General features: G+C 45.1%; 1 long non-coding RNA gene across 17 annotated transcripts; it reads right to left on the bottom strand.

The window, feature by feature from the left end:
• Nucleotides 1–245: 245 nt before the first annotated feature.
• Nucleotides 246–5,621, bottom strand: Gm33195. Of its 17 annotated transcripts, none has more exons than XR_873323.2 (3): nucleotides 5,508–5,621; nucleotides 2,796–3,013; nucleotides 246–2,527 (listed from the first exon to the last, which is right to left on the bottom strand). It is a non-coding gene; the product is annotated as a predicted gene, 33195 (long non-coding RNA). The 17 variants fall into 17 exon arrangements; XR_382276.4 differs by lacking the exon at nucleotides 5,508–5,621 and having other exon boundaries at nucleotides 246–2,328; nucleotides 2,439–2,527; nucleotides 2,796–4,417; XR_873319.3 differs by lacking the exon at nucleotides 5,508–5,621 and having other exon boundaries at nucleotides 246–2,237; nucleotides 2,439–2,527; nucleotides 2,796–4,417.
• Between the last annotated feature and the right edge of the window lie 15,197 nt (nucleotides 5,622–20,818).

Here is a 20,818-nt window from a genome sequence, read left to right as displayed (position 1 = left end):
AAGATTTTTTTCTCAGATATTTCCAGCAAATTTACCTTTTATTTCCATGGTCAAAGTATTTACGTGTCTAACACTGACTTGGTATAGGGAAATAAAATGTCTATGGATGCTCTGGATCAAAGATCTAAAAATGTTTTCCGTAAAAGACCAATTAATTAATAGTTTACTTTTTGTATCCATGTAGTCTCAATTCTGCTCTCACAGCATGAACATAGCCATAGACAATAGGAAAACATACACATGCCTGTGTTCTAATAAAACTTTATTTTTCCCAAAGAGGTGACAGGTAGGCATAGCCAATGCCTGCCTTAGACTACTCGTGGCATTTCTGAGTATACAGGTAGATTTGATTAGCAAAGAACAGGGAGTCCATGTTTAGTGAGCATGCCACAACGACAGTGGTGGTGTGCCTAAGAAAGCCAGTTACTGCCAAAATCAAACCATTAGGATGCTGGGGACCACACTTACAGAGACATACAAGGAAATACACACCTAGGGACTCCCTGGTGTCACTCGTTGTCCAGACTGCCTGTCCTATTTCTTCTAAGGCTTAAGTGCAGTTGTAGGAAGTGGGAGGGTACATGGAAATGATTGACAAAACTGAGATCACTGGCAGACAGGAAAAGAATTCATCCTCCTAGGATGCAGCATTTGTAGCCGTATCTCCCATCATCCCTGGAGATGTTCCCACCATATGTTATCTTCATCGTCTCCCTTCCATCACCCTTGCGGCTGGGACTTCATTCTTACCTTAGCTTGGATAGTAAGGTCCTCTGATGTAGGGAATTTCCTTACATCCTGAAGAAAGCCTAATTATTCCATGGTTTATGTAAGGCACCAAGTTACACACTAAGTGCAAAAGAGAATAAATACATAAATATAAAGAAGTAGTAGAAGAAATTCTCTCTCTTCTCCTTCTTCCTCCTCCTCCTCCTCCTCCTTCTTCTCCTCCTTCTCCTTCTTCTCCTTCTTCTTCCTTGTTGTTCTTGTTGTTCTTCCTTCTTCTTCTTCTTCTTCTTCTTCTTCTTCTTCTTCTTCTTCTTCTTCTTCTTCTTCTTCTTCTTCTTCTCTCTCTCTCTCTCTCTCTCTCTCTCTCTCTCTCTCTCTCTCAGAACATACCCTTCCAAATGAGTTTCGATCCCTTTGGAACATGTGGGGCTACCTTGGCACATCTTCCAGCAGGATCTTCCCAGTTGCAATTACATGGAGATCCAGATTTTTAACCACAGAAGAAAGTCAGTCTGGGCTGGTTGGAGTGTTCCTTGCTTCCTTTGACTAAAAATGGTTTCTCTTAGTTTACTGACTGGAGTTTGCACTAGACTTCAGAATCACACGGGAGGTTCCAAGGGTTCTGTCCAACTTCCACAGAGCAGCGACCCACACCGCAAGAGGTAACAGATGTGAAGGGAATGCATTCTGAAGGGAGTTCATCAGAAGAGGCCCCTCAGCCCACCATCTAGGGTGGTGTAGCAACTCAGCCCCTGAAACACAGTGAAGCAGGGGACACTGTAGACAGGAAACTGCGTGATGGAGTAGGGCCTGAAAGTTGGGCCAGGTTTGGTCAAGAATAGAACAAGGACTCACCATGGACAAAAACCGTAGCTTCCCAAGACTCTGAAACACGAAACACGGATTCAAACATCAGCTTTGCCACTCACTGGCTATAAACGCAGTCAAGTTTCCTGAGTCCCCAGCACTTAGCTTCCCTGACTCTGGAGTGGGAATTAGCAGGCTGATCTCTCAAGGGCACTGGGAGGAGTAAGCAGGTTATAACTTATGTAGGACACTAATGGAACGTATGATATGTATGTAGGACCATAATGTCAATGTTTACTGTCACCACTCCCCAGTTCAACACAATCTCACTGAATGGCCTTCCTGGTCCATCCCGGGATTTGTGAACCGTCTGTGTGTCCAGACAACCTGAGATGTGACCATTGCATTGACTTCTCGGCATTCCCAGAGGTAGGCTCCCGTGTGTGAGCTCCTGCTTGCTGTACAGTTGCTTCAGCTTCTCTGTTTTGCCAATCACTGGTCTGTGACTCAGGCCTTTTGTCCCAGTCTGTTGTCTGTAATAAAACACCTTAATCGGGGAAACTTGAAGAGCAGAGAATGTATTGCTCACTCGCTGTTCTGGAGGGTGAGAATTTGAAGACCAAGGTGCTAGCAGATTTGGTGCCTGGTGAGGGCCCACTCCTTGCTGAATAGGTGGTGACGTGTGGGTGTTCCTCACATGACTGAAGGGGCCAAGACAACCCTTTTCAATCACCTCCTTTATAAGGGCGTATCTGAGTCATAACTGAATCACATCTCCAGAGACCGCACCTCCTAATATGATCACATTATATATTGGGTTTCAACATACATTAGGGAATGGGAAACAACATTCAGACCACAGTAGGTCTAGTAGGTTCAACTGTGCCTGAGTGGTGATATACCTGGAATATGGCAATGCATCCATGCTGGCTCACTCCTGGGGGAATAATCTTGTGGGGTTTTCAATTCTCTCCCCATTGCTGGACATCTCCTAAAAATGGTTCCGTGGCATAGCCAACCTATTCTACTAGGAGGCCACTCACTCTGATGAAGGGAGTGTTAGTACATCTAGTAACCCAAGGGAGGTTAGTACATCTGTGTTTTGCTAACTCTTGGAAACAGAGACTGTTTAGCAGCCCTTCCACCCCTCTCCCTCCTCACCCCTCTCCCTCCCCACCCTTCCCCACTCCTGACTTCACTTTCACCACAACAGGTAGCTGACTCTGTGTTTCCATGGTTCCCCCAAATCCAGGACACACCTGTAAATCTCTCCAGGTGATTCTTTGATATTCACCTATGTAGACTCTGTTCTGTTTCCTGCTGGTCTCTCCTAGGTCCTGAGTCCGGAAAGGACATCCTCCAAGCAAAATCCAAGAGATAGTCTACACCTCTCCTCGGAGCACAGGTGGGAGAGTGTAGACCTAGCAAGCCCAGCAAAAATTCCAGACTCAGTTACACCAGGCTTCTTTCGGGAGTCCTGTTAGATGCAAATGAATGTCAGGTTAAAACAGACAAAAGATACCTGGAGATCACCTGAGTGCGACTCAAAGGCTCTGCCCAAGTGACAGATCTTCTCCTGCCCTGTGGAAGCCCAGGTGTGTTTCCCCTCCCATCTCCACATTTAGCAGTGCAGCTCCATCACCACTAATGCTGCCGTCTGTCTGCCTCGCTCAGACTCAGTTCTTTCAAGACGTCGCCAGAACTAGAGACAATCCTCAGAACACCTGTTTTAAGGTAAAAAACGCAGAGGGGGCAGGTTTGTGCCTACGGAAGAGGGGAGCTTAGACAACAGGAAGGAGGCATATGATTCCCGCACAGGACAAGGAGAGGAAAAACAAAACAAAACAAAACAAAACACCAAAAAACGAAGAGCGGCGGGTGGTGGGGGAGGGGGGTAGGCAGGCAGTAAGCCTTGAGGACTCTTAGGCCTCGCAATAAATGAGGACGCCTGGCGCCTGCGGCGGGGTCAAATGGGGTCAGACAAGCTTATCCCTGCGCCTGGGAATTGAGGGCATCCCGAGGACAGCTGTAGAACAAGAGTCTCCTGCGCCCTCCCCTTCTAGGCAGGTCAGGAACCATGGAGGCAGGAGCTCTCTCAAGGTAGTGTCAGCGGCATATATCTCTGAAATGGAAGCGACGTCGGGCTCTGTTCAGAATCCCGACGAGAGACAAAGAGTAGCTGTCAGTGTTGTTCGCCTCCACGAGAATCGATGCTTGCTGTAGGTCCCTAAAGCCCAAACCAAACCAAACACTCCTGGAAATATCAACAGACTTTGCATCTGTGACAGGCTCCCCCAAACTGTTTCTCCGAGCTCTTAACAACAAATGCATGCCTTTGCAAATCGCCCCCAAAGCCACCCAGGACATCGGCGGCTACCCCACCCCCACCCGATCCCTTGCCTCCAGGCCGCCCGGGAGGGCTCACGGCCTGGGCGCATCTGCTGGAAAGACTGGAAAACTTTTGCCAGACCAAGGCTGGTCCGGTGCTTCCAGGGGCGTGTAGCCACGCAGCACGGCACTGCCACCTTGTGGCCGGCGGCGGCATCGCTGACGACAGCCAGCAGCAGCCAGCGCAGGACTGGAGCCTGAGGCTGGGCAGCAGCGCACGTCCGCAGGAAAGCACTAGGCTAGCAGGGGCAGGGGCGGAGCGCGCTGGCGCCGGTCACGTGGGTTAGCAACAGGCAGCAGCCAATGACCGCGCTAGTCAGGTGGCGCGTGCGCTCGGAGACTCCGGGAAGGCGTGGAAGGCTCTGCCTCTGCAGAGCAGGCTGCCTGGGGGAGTGGCGGGTCGTTGTGGTTGGAGTTCCGACCTCGCTGTAGAGCTGGCGAACCAGATCTTTAGCAGAGACCTCTATGGGGGACAGCGAGTGAATGAAGAGATGGCAGAAGGGACATGCCCTTGTCCCCCTGCTTCAACCACTTGTTGCTTTTGCTAAAAGCCTTAGTCTGTCACCTAGATGCTCGTACAGGATTAAACAGAGTAAGGATGCTCCTGGTTGTCAGTGGCTCAGTGCCCTAGAACTTCTTGCTACAAATGGTATCAAGATCTTAAGGAGCCTAAAGGATTGGTCAGCGGAGGACAAAGCAGAGAAAGCCAGGAATTGGGTCACAGAGGGGGAAAAAAAGTCAATTTAGTTGGTTTTAATTTTCCCCATTGGAAAAGCCGCATTCAAAAGTACAAAGAATGACTTTTGTGGTAATCCCACCATGTTGACATAAACCAGCCCACCCTTGAACACTGAGCTGACCACACTACAAAATGTTAGGTGGGGGAATCAGAATGGGCTCTGACAAGTCCAGTCTCCAAGGGTTTTTGGGGCCGAGCACATTGTTTCTTGTGAATGGCCTCTCTCCCTCTCTCCCGTCTGGTTGTGGTTCCCCTTGCACACTGCCCCTCTGTAACAAATCCAGGATTGCCCCCAGGTGGCATCTAACCCACCCTGTATTTCGGGGCACTTTGAAGGACTATAAGCTGTTTCACCATTGTAGGATGCTGTTACAGAGGCAAAAATGGCTCCGCCTCCAGAATCTAGCCATCCTTAACATCCCCCTCCAAGTTATTCTTTGACAGCCTGCACCCACTGCTAACTACTCAACTGAAGGGGTAACTTTCTAGCCTCTTGTCTTTTATCGTTTTTTTTTCTCTTGAAGGTCATTCGGGGTCAGATTGACCCCAAAGGTGGTGGAAATGACCTGTCCGCTAAGAACAGGAAGAAGTTTGGGGGAATCTTCCAAGACAGCTTCCTTGAGAGTAGCCATGCCTTTCATCCACAGATCTCACTCTGTCCCAACTTCACCTGAGCCAGAGAGAGTCCTCAGAACACCAGATTTAAAGTAAAAAATACGACATCTCAAGCTTGTGACCATGGGAGAGGGAACTTAGGTAACTGGAAGTGGCCATAACACACACACACACACACACGCACACACACACACACACACGACAAGGGAAAGGGGCAGAGGTAGCTAACCTTGAGGACTCTCCTAGGCCTTGCACTCCAATGAGGACTCCTGGTGCCTTCAGCATAACCAAATGGGGTCAGACATGCTTATCTGACCATGTGTTTTCTTCTTTTATGTATATATTAACACCTGAGTTTAACCATTACTTTATACAACAGGCCTCGTAGACCCACTAAGTCCTGGCTAATAATTATATTTCTGCAAGTTCCTGGCTGGTATATATGTTTACATTTTGAGTCCATGAATATGTATTTAGTTCTAAGTAGCAGATCCCACAGAGCCACATAGGTACTAGAGAATACCATTGCATGGAGAGAGAACTGGCAAGTGAGGTAGATTCCTGAAATAAGTGAGCAGAGATCACCCTGCCGCCACAGCCAGGCGCCAAACCTTCTCCCCTCCACTGGTTGATGAGTCTGCATCTGCTTCCTCCAGCTCCGGACCCCAGTCTTCAGTTCTTCTTGGGGTTCTTTTGATCACGGAACAACTGTCCCTGTGTTTAACAGTTATAAACACAGTGAGACTTATGGGCCAGGGAATCACAAAGGAGACAGAGCCGCGCCTGGCTCCAGCCTTGGCTCTTGCATTTGACAAAAATCCCTAACACTCAGCACATTCTGACAGTCTGAACTTGGTTTTCTTCAGCTCCAGGATAGGATGGAGTTTCTTACTTGGCAACTGCACAGGGTTGGGACTCAAGGTCCCAGCTTTCTCATTTACAAATTGAGGGATATGAACTTTTTGGGTTTTTTTTTTTTCTGTAGCTGATTCCCTTAAAAGAAAAAGGCAGTGTAAAAGCCCAGCAGATGAAGCCACAGGTTGGCTGTAATGGGCCCTGAGTTCTCCAATGCTCACTTTTACCGGTTAAAAGGTCCCAGGGAACCTGTGTGGAACCCCAAAGTTACTGCAAACACAATTTGAAATTCCCTGTGCTAAAGGACTGCTTCAAAGGGAGCTCCCAGCTCTAAAACGCTAGAAGCCAAGATTTTCTAGCTCTGGATGTCTTTGTGATGAGCATTAAACCCCTGGTGCCTTTCTTCCTGTATTACTAGGTTACAGGAGACAATCTTGCCAGCGTTATGAGAGCCAAAGCCGATTGCTGTGCCAGAGAATAAAGTTAGATCTTGGGAGGAACAAAACTTGCTGTCGTGAGGAAAGCCCCACACTCCAGATGCCCTGAACTGGTCTTGTAACTTTGATCAAGTTAAGAGACCTCATTAACTTACTCATATAGAGAAAATAAGGAGGTCGGGTAGCTTAGCAATCCTGGACATGCACAGGATCTCTCCTAGGTTCAAGACCCGTGGTTCTGAACCTATGAGTCTTGACTCCTTTGGGGGGTGAACCAATCCTTTCACAGGTCATCAGAAAACACAGATATTTATGTAATGATGCACAACAGTAGCAAGATCACAGTTATAAAGTAGCAATGAAATAACCTTATGGTTGGAGGTCACCACAGCATGAGGAACTATATTAAAGGGCCGCAGCATTAGGAAGGTTGAGAACTACTGCTCAAGACCCTAATGAGGTTCGTTCTCCGCCCTGCCTCCAGGCTGGGTCCCTTGATCACGCCTCTGATGTGTGTACACAGCCTGTTTGGAATAAAGGGGGAGTAAGCAAGGGACACCCCAGAGCATTGGGCTGTACACAGTAGCTGACCCACTGTTGTGTCTGCACAGGCGGGCTGAGTTTGCAGCTGTCTCTGACCTCAGCTCAGCAAGCAGGGCCTCCCGCCTCCAGTTCTGGAGGACTTTCAGCGTGTCCATGGGCTTTGCTGTGCACATTCATGAGGGCAAATTAAAAAATCTAATACTCCAGAGTTAGGAGAATGCTGAAAAGAAATAGGGTTTCTTAAACCTGGGTTAGGGACCTAGGGTTAGGCCAAAAAGACAGACAGACAGACAAACGCACACACACACACAGGGGGCTATTCCTTGTCTCTGGACATGAAAGTTCTAGGGAAAAGTGACTTTAGGACCAGACCTAAGAGCAACAGCTCTGCCCGTGGCAATGGCTTGGTTACAAGTTAACTTTATGGGTCACTGAGTATCTGGAAACAGACTATAAAGAAAAGACCTGCCAGCTTTGTGTTGGAAATGGCTGTGACCGGTTGCTTCTGGAACAGAGATGGGTTGACTGCAATAAACTTTACAGCTTTGGCACCTGTCTGTTAAGGCTGGAATTGGAAGTAAACTTTGGGCGGAGTAACTGGTGTGAAGCTGAGTTTAGAAGGGCAAGCAGAAGAGATTTTACTCCAAACAGGAAGCAATTCCTTATCTGGTGGATACACGGAACCTGCCTTTCTTGATGACCTCTGGAAGGCTCTCTGTGGGTGCTTTGTCCAGGTCAATGTCCACCAAACAAGTGAGAGAGACTCAGCTCTTACCATGCTGGCTTTTATTTGTTTAATCTCCTAACTTTGAAACCGGAAAGCACTTAAAAATAAAAATGAAGGGGTGAGCTATTGAGAGCCTGCTGTCTGCAACTGTTCCCATTCGAAGAAAAACAACGCAGTATACAAAAAAAAAAAAAACAAAAAAACCCGTTAACATCTATTTAACCATCACTTCTAACGGTGGCAGCCATCCGTTATCCAGTGATTATTGATTAGCACATCACACAGTCTGCTGTTGAGCAGCAGAGCCTCCTCTCCAGAAGTCATAAGCACCGAATGAAATGATGTTCTGCCGGGGGCGCTGTAGAAAATAGACATCTTTTTTTTTTTTTCTGTTTAGTTTTCAAAACTTGTAAATGGTATGTTTTCTTCTAAACAAGACACAGAGCCCAGCGTGGTGGAGCACCTCTGTAATCTCAGCACTTTGGAGGCCGAAGCAGAAGGGTCTCAAGCTTGACGCCAGTCCTAGCTATGCAGTAAGAGTGTCTGTCAAAAGCCACCGTTAGGAAAACATAAAACAGAACACGACAAAGAAACGCGCTGAGCTGAGCCTGTAGAAGAGCAAACCTAAGGAACCATTATCAACAGTTACGTGGCACTGAAACAAGATGAATCTTTCAGGTTCCGGTAAACTTCTAAATAGGTTGGACTAGGTGAGATCTCTGCCCACGAAAATTAGCTATAGAAATAGGTGATATTGACCAAGACAGACACTTTGCAATGTTCATCAGTCCTTAAAACAGTCCTGTGTTGTATGCCTCATTATTATTTCCTCATTTCCACATGACAAAGCTGGGTTCAAGGTCATTCAGGGACGGACAAAAGGGCAAATCTAACTTTGAATTTATTCTTCCTCCACATTCCAAGTTGTATGACACCTTTCACAACACTGAACTGCCTGGGGGAAGAGAGAAAAATCTAATTCTGCCCCCCCTCCCCCTTCTACTTACTTATTCAGGACTATCCCTTATTTGGAGTACTTGAGACCAGAAATATTTCCTGTTTCAGAGTCTGGAATACTTGCATGTACATAGCTAGATAGCTCAGGGATAGGACCTGTGACTCGACATAAAGTTCATTTGTTTCATGTGTGCCTTATAGGCATGTCAGAAAGATCATTTACACAACATTTTTTAATGCATTTGTTTTACCTGTAACTCGGCACTGGAGGTTAGGAATGGAAAGTACTACTTGTAGCATCTTGTAGCATCGTGTTAGCACTCGAAGAGTCTGGATTTTGCACTTCTGGATGCATTCAGTACTTTTCTGTTGCTATGGCAAAACATCACAACCAAGTCAACTTAGGGAAGAAAACATTTATATGGTGTTATAGCTCCGGAAGGGTAAGAGTACATCCTGGCAGGGACAACATGGTATCAGGAGGCAGGCATGGTGACAGGAGCAGCCAGAGAGAGCAAACTACAAGTAGGAAAGGTTTTGTACTTCCAGGACCAGCCCCCAGTGATACAGTTCCTCCAGCCAGGCCAAACTTCCTAAACTTCCTCTATCAGCACCTCCACTTGGGGACCAGGTATCCAAATGCTTGAGGCTTCGGAGGACGTTTCTTACTCAAACCACTACACAGGGTTAGGTTGTCACCTTGATTATTTACGTGGAGTTGCTAACAGGCACAGCAATACCTTGGCCAGTACTCTCTAAGCTCCCAGCCCCTCCCCCCCCCACCACCACCAAAAAAAAGTGATTGCTGAAGTGAGAGGTAGAAACATTCACCTAGGAAGAAGGGAGGTATAGTTCCAAGAAGTGATGTGCTCACACCCACTTCAAATGTAGGAGGCCTTTTACATCAAGCGTGGCTTCTAAATGTCCCTTCAGCTGTTCAATGAACACAGCATCATGTGGGATGCTAAGATATGGTACTTGAATCCCGCTCAGAAAGATGTGGTGGCCTAGACACACTCAGGGTCACCTGAAACAGTTTCTGGTTTCCCTGCCCATTTCTCCTCCAAGGACACTTACAAAGGGCTCACTCCCTACTCTGCATAGAGGAGAAACCCATTTAGGACCCTCCTGCTGAGTGACTAAGGACTCCCCATCCCTGGGATGAGAATACAGTCAGGATTTAAAAACATCATCTCTGCCTCCACAGATCTTCAGGAATGTTTTGGTTTTAAAAATATCTGAAACAACATAGTGATTTATCCTAAAAGTAACAAGGACATCTCAATCAGGATGGCGCGTTCTCTGATCTTGGAAAGACTCAGTATCTTGTAGGACACACCTAGGGGTTCACCACAGGGTGGTTTGGGTTAGCCCAGGTATCCAAGAACAGAAATAAGGGACACGAGTGTTATTTTTGTTTGCTTGTTTGTTCATTTTGATTTTGGTTTTGGTTTTGGTTTCGTTTTTGTTTTTTAATGGCCTGGTAAGATGGCTCAGTGGGTACCATCAAGTACAAGATGGCTACCCAACCCCAAGAGCTGAGTTTAATCCCTGTCACCCGTATGGTGGAGGAAAAGAACCAGCTCTTACAGGTTGTCCTCTGACCTCCACACAGGCATACCGGTACACTCATGCTCACAGGCATACACACAGTACATTTTAAAAATGTAAAAAAAAAAAAAAAAAGTTAATAGATTAAACACAAATTAATGAGTTGAGGAGTGTCAACCATAATAAGTTTCACATTTTGTCATGACAATACTGGAGCTGTCAGAAACAATAAAAAGAAAATCTTTTGCATGATCAATAAAGAGGAAGCAATTATGCATATTTTCAGGAATAAGAGCAGAAGAGTTAATTCTTTGTGATTTGTTTGTATTAGATCACCTTGGATCTGTATTGTAGCTATAAATTATACTTCCCTCAATAAGTTCAATTTGTGTGTAAAGATATACTTCTCTTTCGATCTATTTCCGGTTCTGGAAAACTGCCCCGCATTCCGCTGACCACATATCTATTCTGCGAAGCTCACTGTCAGCTCCCTGGGGTGACAATTAGCATTTGAAGAAACCCTCTTGAGGAATAGGTGGATATTTCAATAAAAAGAAGTCTGGCTTAAATCTGGAAGCCCAGACATTGATTCTAGCTCTGGTAGATGTAAACCTACAGATTACTTCTCTTCTGTGGTTTAAAAGAGGGAGCAACTTGGAGTGGTAATGTGTGCCTGTAATCTCAGTCCCTGGAATGCAGAGGCAGGAGGGACAGGAGTTCAAGGCCAGTCTTAGAGGCATAGCAAGTTCAAGATCCTCCTGGACCCTAGCTAAAACAAAACGGGGGGGGGGGGCAAAGAAAAGCAGAAAACATGGATGATATCTTTTTAAGATTCATTATGAGCTATTCTTGTGAGCAAAAGCACATTTGCTTTTGGTGACATTGGGTCTACCCAGATGAATTGCCAAGGACTGAGGACTAGAAAGTGAACCAGAGACCCTGAATTCAAACACAGGACCAAGAACCAGAGGCAAAGACTGACACCTAATTCCCAGGAAATTTCCATAGATTCCAGGTAAAAGGAGACGTTCCTGGTTATATACTAGAGCAGAAAATATTAGGGCAGAGGGGACTGTGGGTGTGACATTGGCAGAATGGTAGAATGGTTTATTGTCCCTTGATTCAGCCAAATATATTTTCAACAGTAGAGAATATTTTTTCATTATTTACTTATGTGTGTATATGAATCTATTTTTTGTGTGTATGTGTGTCTGTTTGCTGAGTTCTAGGCTTCTGTGTGTCTGTCTGTCTGTGTTTAGAATAATGGGGACACAGAAACCCATGATGGTAAGGGCTTACAAGGAGATGGTTAAAGCTCAGAAATGTTCTAGGATGTTCTAGAAATGTTCTATCAATCTATCTGTCTACCTACTATCTATCTATCTATCTATCTATCTATCTATCTATCTATCTATCTATCTATCTATCTATCATTGTGAGTGTGTATATGATGAGTAGGTATCTACTTAGGGTTTATATTGCTGTGAAGAGACACCATGACCAAGGCAACTCTTATAAAGGAAAACATTTAATTGGGGCTGGCTTACAGTTTCAGAGGTTCAGTCCATTATCATCACGGTGGGAAGCAATGGCAGAGATGGTGGTGGAAAAGGAGCTGAGAGTTCTACATCTTGATATGCAGGCAGCAGAAGGAGACTGTGTTCCACACTGGGCAAACCTTAAGCATAGGAGACCTCAAAGCCCACCCTCACAGTGGCATTCTTCCTCCAATAAGGCTACACCTACTGCAGCAAGGCCACACCTCCTAAAAGGCCACTCCTCTTGGGCTAAGCATGAGTCTATGAGGACCTTACTTATTCAAACCACCACAGTTTGTATGTGGACACATGTAAAGTCCACAGAACAATTCTATGGAGTCAGTTTTCTCCTTCCACCTTCATGTCAGAGTTCTGAGGTTTGAACTTAGATCATTAAGCTTGCGCTGTAATCTCCCCCAGCCCCTCACATATGTTTTAAATGCTTAAAGATTCCAAGATGAATGTCGTTTCTGCCTATATACCTAGTAATCTATGACCAGCAACTCAGTATGACTTGAAGGAGGGAAACTTTTCTCAGAATTACAGAGATCCGCCTTACCCCAATTTTCTCTTCTATTGCAGTAATAAAAGCATGAGCAATAGCAGCTTGTGGAGGAGGGGGTTAATTTTATTTATACCTTATAGTCCATGATAAAGGGACGTCAGGGCAGAAACTCAAGGTAGGAACCTGGAGGCAGGAACTGAAGCAGAGGCCATGGAGGACTGCTGCTTACTGCTTACTGGCTTGTTCCTGATGGTTGGCTCGGCTTACTTTCATATTCTTCCCTGGGACACTTGTCCAAGGGTAGGACTACTTACAGTGGCCTGGACCCTCCCACATAAGTCATTAATCAAGAAAATGCTCCCACAGATTTGCCTATAGGTCAACCTTATGCAGGTATTATCTCGATTGAGGTTCCTTCTTCCCAAAAGATCTTAGCTCATGTCAGGTTGACTAAATAAATAAATATTGGCACAATTGATCCATTGTCAATTAAATATACAAATATATCACTATTAAATTACAGCCTTTTCTTTCTTGTTTATCTCCCAAGATCTCACATTAATATTAAAATCTATGCATAATATAACTTTTTAAAAGACCCATAGTCTTTTTAAAAAGTCAAACATTTTAAAAGTTCATTGTCTAAAAATATCCAATATCTCTTTAAAAGCCCATGGTAGTGTTTCAACTGAGGGCTCCTAAAAGATCAACAATAAGTTATATACTTCTCATTCCAAGAGGGAAGTGTCAGAGTACAGTCACAATCAAGTCAAAGCAAAATCTGGATCCAGAAATATAAATCACCCAGTGTCTGCCATCTGGGGCTCACTCACCATCTTCTAGGCTCAAAAGCACCTTAGACAGCTTCACTGCTCAGCCTCTGCCACCTCCAGGACACACACCTTGTCTGTTAGTCTCAGGCCAGCTCCATGCCACTAGCTGCTGTCCTTGGTAGTGAACCCATGGTCCAGGTATCCCCAAAACTCTGGGGTCATCACTGTAATTGAGGCTACACCTTCACGTGTAGGTGCAGTCTTTCTTTGGGAGGTCTGGCAGTGTCACGTGGTTCCAAGTCACACCCTCTCTCAATCCTGGCATTTCCATTGCAGCAAAAAATATAACTACCATGGATTTTCTTGGCTCTCATTTCCTAGTCCCAGCAGACTTACTGGCTTCATCCTTCTGTTACAGTTTAAATGAAGACTGTCCACCACCACCACCACCCACACATGATCAGGTATTTGAACAACTGATCCCCAGCTGGTGGCACTGTTGGGAAAGTTGGAGAACCATTGAGAGAAGGGACCTGGGTAGAAGAAGTCAACCGCTGGGGTGGAGGGAGCTTGAGATGTATTTCCCTTTCCCTCTTCTTGTTCAGTCTCTACTTCCTATTCCATAGAGATGTAAGCTAGTAGCCTCATATTCCTGCATCCATGACTTCTAGATACCTTCGCTACAGCAATGGAATGGATACTCCAACTTGAGACTAGACAAGTATTTCCTCCTTTACGTTGCTTTGGGTCGGGTATTTGGTATCAGTTGCAAGAAGTGACCAATACACTTCTCCTTTCTCTTTACTCATGTTTCCTCCCTTGAACCTTCTGTGAACTCCCCTGTCCCCTAAACCCTCCTCTTTTCATGTCTATCCCAGCCCATGTAGGCATCCCAAAGACAGCTCATTCTCCAAAAGGAATTATTAGCAGAGTAATGATTAGTAAATCTTTTAAGAAACAGGAGGTTCTTTAATCCTATTCTACCATCCATAAACATATCTGTGTGCCTATTTTTTTTTTAAATCTCTAATAAAGAGAAAGTTTTAAATAGCCAGAAAGCACTGATCATTCCTCAAATTCTTCTCTCGGTTTTCCTCCATCCCCGGCCAAGAGCACAATGCCCTCTTCCTGTGAGAATTTATCCTTTGGAAGTCCCAAAGTCACTGTGTGTTTGCCCTCTCCATCAGCCCTGTTGTTTCCCATGCTTCATTCCATCCAAGCTATGTGGAAAGACAGCATAGCTTTCAAGTAGGGCAAGTCTATGAAAAGAGACCAGAGAGCAGCTGTCCTCTTATGATGCCAAGATGCAGAGACCCTGTGGGCTTCAGACTACCATGGGTGGTGAATGTGACCAGGCAGCAACATACTGTTTGCCTCAGACATTCCTCTTAGGGAAAATGAGACCCAAGTTAACATAATGGGGAATGATCAGTACCATTTAGATCCAGAATGTCCCCAACTGAAATTTTCCATATGTGTATCTTGATATCATTGAGCATCTATTAGGTACCAGGAGCCATTTTCAAAACTAAACACTGCAGTGTAGAATAAAGACACCCATAGTTCCCCCTCCTCTTCAGGAGCTAATGTTCCAGGGAATACAGATAAGCTCATAAATACATAAATCTCTCACCATTCTGCAGCCACTGAACATTCCTGAGCTACCTAACAAAAATGAGACATTATTAATAAAGCCTTCCAGGTATGGGAGCACACACCTTTCTAATGCCAGCCTTAGTGGGGCAGAGGAACGTGGATCTCCCGGAGTTCAAGACCCAGCGAAAACTAAAACTACTGGTGGAAACCAACTGGTTCTGTGTCATAGATTCACTCTTTGCTGGTGAGTTTTGAAGATCCAAGGTACATCCGTATTCTCTAAAAATACAGGATGAACAAAACAAGGAATCACATGATCATGGGAAAAGTACGTGAACATTTTCTTCCCTGAGAAATCGTCAGCTTCCCAGAGTGGAATGACAAACTCACTCAAGCTCAGAAATGTTCTCGTGGCTTCTAAGGACAAAAGGGCTAAGGAGATGACAGAGCACAGATCTTATTACATGGTCACCAGTGCTATGCTCCTCCCCACACCAATTTCTTACTCTGCCGCTCCATGTAATGAGTCTTTTACAGTAGCCAATGACCATGGTGTCTGAGATTGCTAAGCTTTTAATGAGATGAGATGAAGCACCCTTCACTAAAATTATTTCTTATCTACCCCCTAGCTATGCACACTCCCCGCCCATATTCACTGAGCATCAAGGAGTTCGTTTAAATACTAGATTCTAAAGGGACTGTATTGAACCTTGTGCCTTTAACAAGCTATATTTGATAATTATATTTTAAAAAAGGAAAAATGAGCTCTAAATGCCTACTGTTTGAACTTTTCCTGTGTATGCTTTCCTCTGTAGCAGGTTAGCCATGTTGACATCTCCATCATATCTTACAGTGAACCTAGCCATCTCCTAGGTCTAATGAGTTTGAACTTACAGTAACCTACTGAGAAGATAGAAGTCGAAATTGCTTTCAATTTCCAAAAGCCTTTTTTTTTCTCCTGAACTACATTTCCCATCATCCCTTGCACATAGGTATTGGGATGGTATGGGACTGAGACACTTCCTGGTCTAGAATTGCCCACCCTCATCTGCATTTCTTCCCCTAAGAGTCCCTTCCTTCTTTTAAACAAGCCTGTGGAGATGGAAGAAACATTATGGAAGGAGCTTGCATCTGTAGATTACATCACTGTCCAAGGTACTACCTGACACTCAGGGAGGCTCCCTCTCAGGAGGGTCTTCTGAGACTCAGTATTTCTTGGATTATATTTCAGATAAGTGGGAGTTTTCTGTGATGTTTCCTATTGTAGTACATTAATAAAGGCATATTTTTTCCAGAGTTGTTTTCTTAACCCCACAGCTTTGCATAGTTTATTTCATGTAAGAAATCTGAGAGAACGGAGAACGAAGACACTAAGACGGTGCTAAGTATTGTGCCCAGGATCACAGAGCAGGCAAAAGGAGGTGAGATTAGAAAATGGATCCAGGTCTAGTTGGCGCTAGACCCAGCGGTTCCACAAAGCCTTCTAAGATTTTGCAGTTTCTGAACTTGAAAGTTAAACCTTACCTTCAGTCTCTACCCCACCCCCCACCCCCCCAGGGCCTCTGACATCATGGCACTGTTCTTCACCTTCTTTGCCCTCTGTCCACTGGGCTTCATTTTCCTAAAATTCATTAAGGACAAATGAACTTTCCTCTTCTCCTCCATTTTAAAAGCAAATGCCTATAAATGCCTATATCTCTTAAATAACCATCGAATAAGCAGTCAGTGCACTTCACACAAACCATGAGTGAGAGGAAGTGCGAGATGTAACGACAAAGAAATAAACCAAAGTACAGTGCTCAAGAAGGTAGACTCTGGAAGATATATGCCTGGGTTTTTTGTTTGTTTGTCTGTCTGTTTGTTTGTTTTTAAAAAGATGTATTTTTGTTTTTTTTTATTATGTGTATGTTTATGTGTCAGTGTGCAGGCGTGTGCGTGTAAGTACCGTTGCTTGTGGAAGCCAAAAGAAGGCATTGGGTCTCCTTTACAGGTGGTTGTGAGCCGGCTATGCTCTTAACTGCTGAGCTATCTCTCTAGCCTCCCAACTCTCTTTTTTATGTGCTACTAAACAAGGCACAGTCCATTCTTCAGTCTTTCCTATGTGTCATCTGGCAGAAAGGAGAGTGAGACACTTTACCTCTGTGTTGTTGGTTTGCATTGGTCTGGTTTGGTGGGTTGTATTTAATCCTCTCAACAAAGCCACTTTCCTATTTGCAAAGAAAGATCCCCGGGTATCAGAGAACTGGGTATTGAGGAGTAGATCTTTGCAGCTCTGTAGGCCCAGCTCCTAACCTCTCACGCAGAAGCCTTCTCTAACCCAGTCAGCACTGTGATCCTGGATAGGTCTCAGGAAAACCCTAGAAATGTGCATCTTCCAGGAATCCAGAGGAGAGAGTCTTTGTCTTAACCCACCTCTGGGTTGCGGAAAATGCAAGGCCTTGATATTAACCAGGCAGAGACTCCCTCGTAAGTGTGAAGGACTCTTGAAAGGGGTATTTTAATCACGGGTGTCACGTCTTATGATTGTGTCTGTTTGTATTTAGTGTGCCTGTTATCCTTGGTGTTTCCGCCCCGAGGACATCCAACTGAACAAAATTGCATACATCTTTATGGATTACCCTTTCTGCATTCATAAGTTATCTGCCCTTTTAAAATAATTTGCACCGAAACACCAAGTGTTTTTTCTAATGGGGATAGACAGCTAGTGTTTTTTGATGCAAATGACTTTGCTCACAATCTCCCCAGCCCAGAGCTAAATCTGCAGCTGCACAGAGGGCTCAGGGGGCTCAGGGGGCCGATGCTTCCAGAAACAATTTAAGCACAGCAGTTGGGAACAGCAGAGTGACTTAAAGCCCTGCTCTGTGTTAGGGAACACTAAATGAGACATCAGAAAAAGATGGGAAATAACAGGCAGAGATCTTATAATAGCATTTATTATAATATTCCCCACTTCTGTTTTTTTTTAAAAAACAAAAACAAAACCTGCTTCCACTCAGATGGGTCTTGCATTTTATGTAGTGATGAACTGATAAATAAAAACATGAGCATTGCAGGGTCTTGTTGTCTCCTCCTCCTCCTCTCTCTCCTCCTCCTTTCTTGTTCTTCTTGTTCTTCTTGTTGTTATTGTTGTTGTTGTTGTTGTTGTTGTTGTTCTTCTTCTTCTTCTTCTTCTTCTTCTTCTTCTTCTTTTCTCCTTCTCCTCCTCCTCCTCTTCTTCCTCTTCTTCCTCCTCCTCCTCCTCCTCTTCTTCCTCTTCCTCTTCTTCATCTTCCTCCTCCTCCTCCTCCTGCTTCTTTGAAAGGATCTCCAGGCCAGGGTGACCTCCAACTTAATTATGTAGCTCAGGATGTCCTTGAACTCCTGATCTTCCTGTCTCCACCTCCTAAGCCTACTTTGGAGGTGAACCAACACATCCATTCTCGTGGTGTTAAGGACTGAATCCAGTTTCATGTAGGCTAGGCAAGCAATCTATCTACTGAGCTACATACATGGCCCTTGAATAGTATTTCTGAATTCTATTAAAGAATTAAACTTAATAACTTTTTCCACTACCCAAGCATGCTGTTCAGTGTACCTTGGTTTAGCTACGTATAGCTGGATATACCAAATCTCACCCCAAGCACCACAGTAGCTCTCAATGTCTAGGTAGGGAGGAAAGAGACAAACTTGAATGTCACCACTTCCTAGCTACCACTGAATATATTTCTCACTGTCGACACTATAGCTTCCTCTCTTGTCTTTTTCAAACATATAACTGACTTTGGAAGAAAGAAAAAACATGTAGTAAAAAGAACGACTATATGACTAATGAGATTTTGAGAAATGGGTTCTCCAGGCAAAAGAAGCAATTATGCGTGACCCTGCCTGTTGCTCAGATCATAATTAATAATGGCTGTTGGTTCTTAAGCAGCAATCGCCACAGTGTCACTTCCAGCCCTGACCAGACCAGAGCTCCCCAGCATGGTGGCTCTCTCCCTGGAAGCAGCCAGCCAGCACAGCCCTCTGTGGTGGGAATGGAGACACTCTACCCTGGGAACCCTAACGGGAGATGTTAAATCATTTGCAGACCATTAAATGATCTGCACCCCAGGGGAGCACTGAATCCCACAGACACTTTCTCATGCATTCCACACCCAGCCTCTCAGGCATTCCTCTCTGCTCTTGTCCACCCTGGACTCTTCAGCCTCTCGGGTACCCTGGGGACTTGGCCTTGCTGGACTCAGAGCTGCCACCTCGCCAGCTTCTCTTTTAACCCACCCCCACCTCCTCACCCTATTCTGTCTGCCTCCTGGTGGATGGATTCTTCACTCTGCACTCACCTCGCTCTCCTAACCACTCCTGCTCTACTGTGTGTGCCTCTGAGTGTGATTTGGGAGTTCTCCATAGCACGATGACATGGGTGAAGGTTTAGCCTGTGGAGCCCAAACCTTGCCAGCACTGAAGTGCTGCTCCTTCACAGATATACTTAATAACCACCAGCCACCTCCTCCCCTCCAGACACAGCCCACTCCCCGGACAATGTATTATCTCCTTGGGCTTCTCTGTTTTCTCAGCTTACTACTATTCCCAAAAGCACAAGAGGAAAACTCTGTTAGTCTCGGGTCCTCTTTTAAAAAGCCTTCTTTTCCACCTTCTTTTCCTTATGTTCCTTCCATGATCATCCCTGCCCCTTGAGTGGTCAAATTTCATCATCTCCTCCCTTCTTACTCCTCCAAATCATCTAGATCCTTAGACACAATGACCATCCATACAAGCATAGGCTCTTCCCTTGCTCTCAGGGATAAAAGGCCCTGCATTCTGCAGGGTTTCCTGCCATTGAGTCAAAACCCATCCTTACTTCTAATATCTGCCATCCATGATCCCCTGCTTCATGTCATCAGTCCTTTGTCTCTCACATTGTTTCTGAAAGGAAGAATGATGGATTGGTGTTTGGATGAGCGCATGGGAACACAAGCTTATCAGTCTGCCAATCCGATGTTAATCCCCCTGAGTGAGTGGTCGCCTCTGCATTCACACATGATCACAGGCATCCTAGAGGAGTTCTGATGACAGCTAGAGTCATGGTCTTCTACATTCAGATGTCTGGCCTCTGATGCCTTCTCCAGTAGGTGCCATTTAGAAGTCATGAAATGAGAGGAGTCATCCAGCCGAGCCTCCTTGATGCCCTTCAGGGTCCCTTAAGGTCTGGCCATTACCAAATATAGCTAGGTAGGTAGGTAGGTAGATAGATAGATAGATAGATAGATAGATAGATAGATAGACAGACATTTTATATATAATATATATGAATGTATATCTTAAAGTTCAGCCTAAACATGAGTTATGAATACTAACATTAGGATAGTTTTCCACTTTTCTCTCTGTCTAGGACTGCAGCCAGGGGCTATGTGAAACAGAGCCACAGGAAAGAGCCTTGTGCACCTTGGAACATGAGATGACCATGAGTGAGCTCCATTCTGTTTCTGGAATTATGATCTCCACCTACCCCAAGATTTACACTTTTCCCTTTATGAGTCAGAATCTTTATTATTTTCCACGGCAATGCCATGACAGAAGAGGGATAGGAAAAAGAAGAACGGGATCGAGAACAGGAGGGGGAGGAGGAGGAGGAGCTTACGGGGAGGAGACAGAGGGGAGGCTGGTGATGAGCAGTGAGCTCGGAAGCTGAGTCTCTCACTTACTGGGATGTCACCCGGGGAAGCCTCGCAGGTGCTGTCCCTGACCCAAAAAAGCCAATGAAAATCCTCTACCCGTAGCTCCCACGGCTTAAGCAAAAAGCAGATGTGCTCCACATCTGGAAGAGTGGTTCTGACTCCGTTTCATCCTACTTGATCTCAGCTGGCTTTTATATTTTCTATAAGTGATTGAAGAAAAGTTCTCAATTAGGAAAAAAATAAAAATAAAGGCAATAAAGTCTTTCTCTTGAGAAGCAGCATCGCCTAGCTACCGCCAGCAGTTCACTGACAATGCCCCCTGCAGCTCCAAGATGGAGGCTGACCCATGGAGATAACTGCATCTGTCCTAGGGAGAACCCAGTGGCTCCCACCCTCTCCCTGGT

The sequence above is a fragment of the Mus musculus genome, chromosome 13 (genome assembly GCF_000001635.26).
Source record: "Mus musculus strain C57BL/6J chromosome 13, GRCm38.p6 C57BL/6J".
In the NCBI taxonomy this organism is placed as follows: Eukaryota; Metazoa; Chordata; class Mammalia; order Rodentia; family Muridae; genus Mus; species Mus musculus.
The sequence above is the reverse complement of the archived record's forward strand: the minus strand, read 5'-3'. Positions and strand labels throughout refer to the sequence as shown.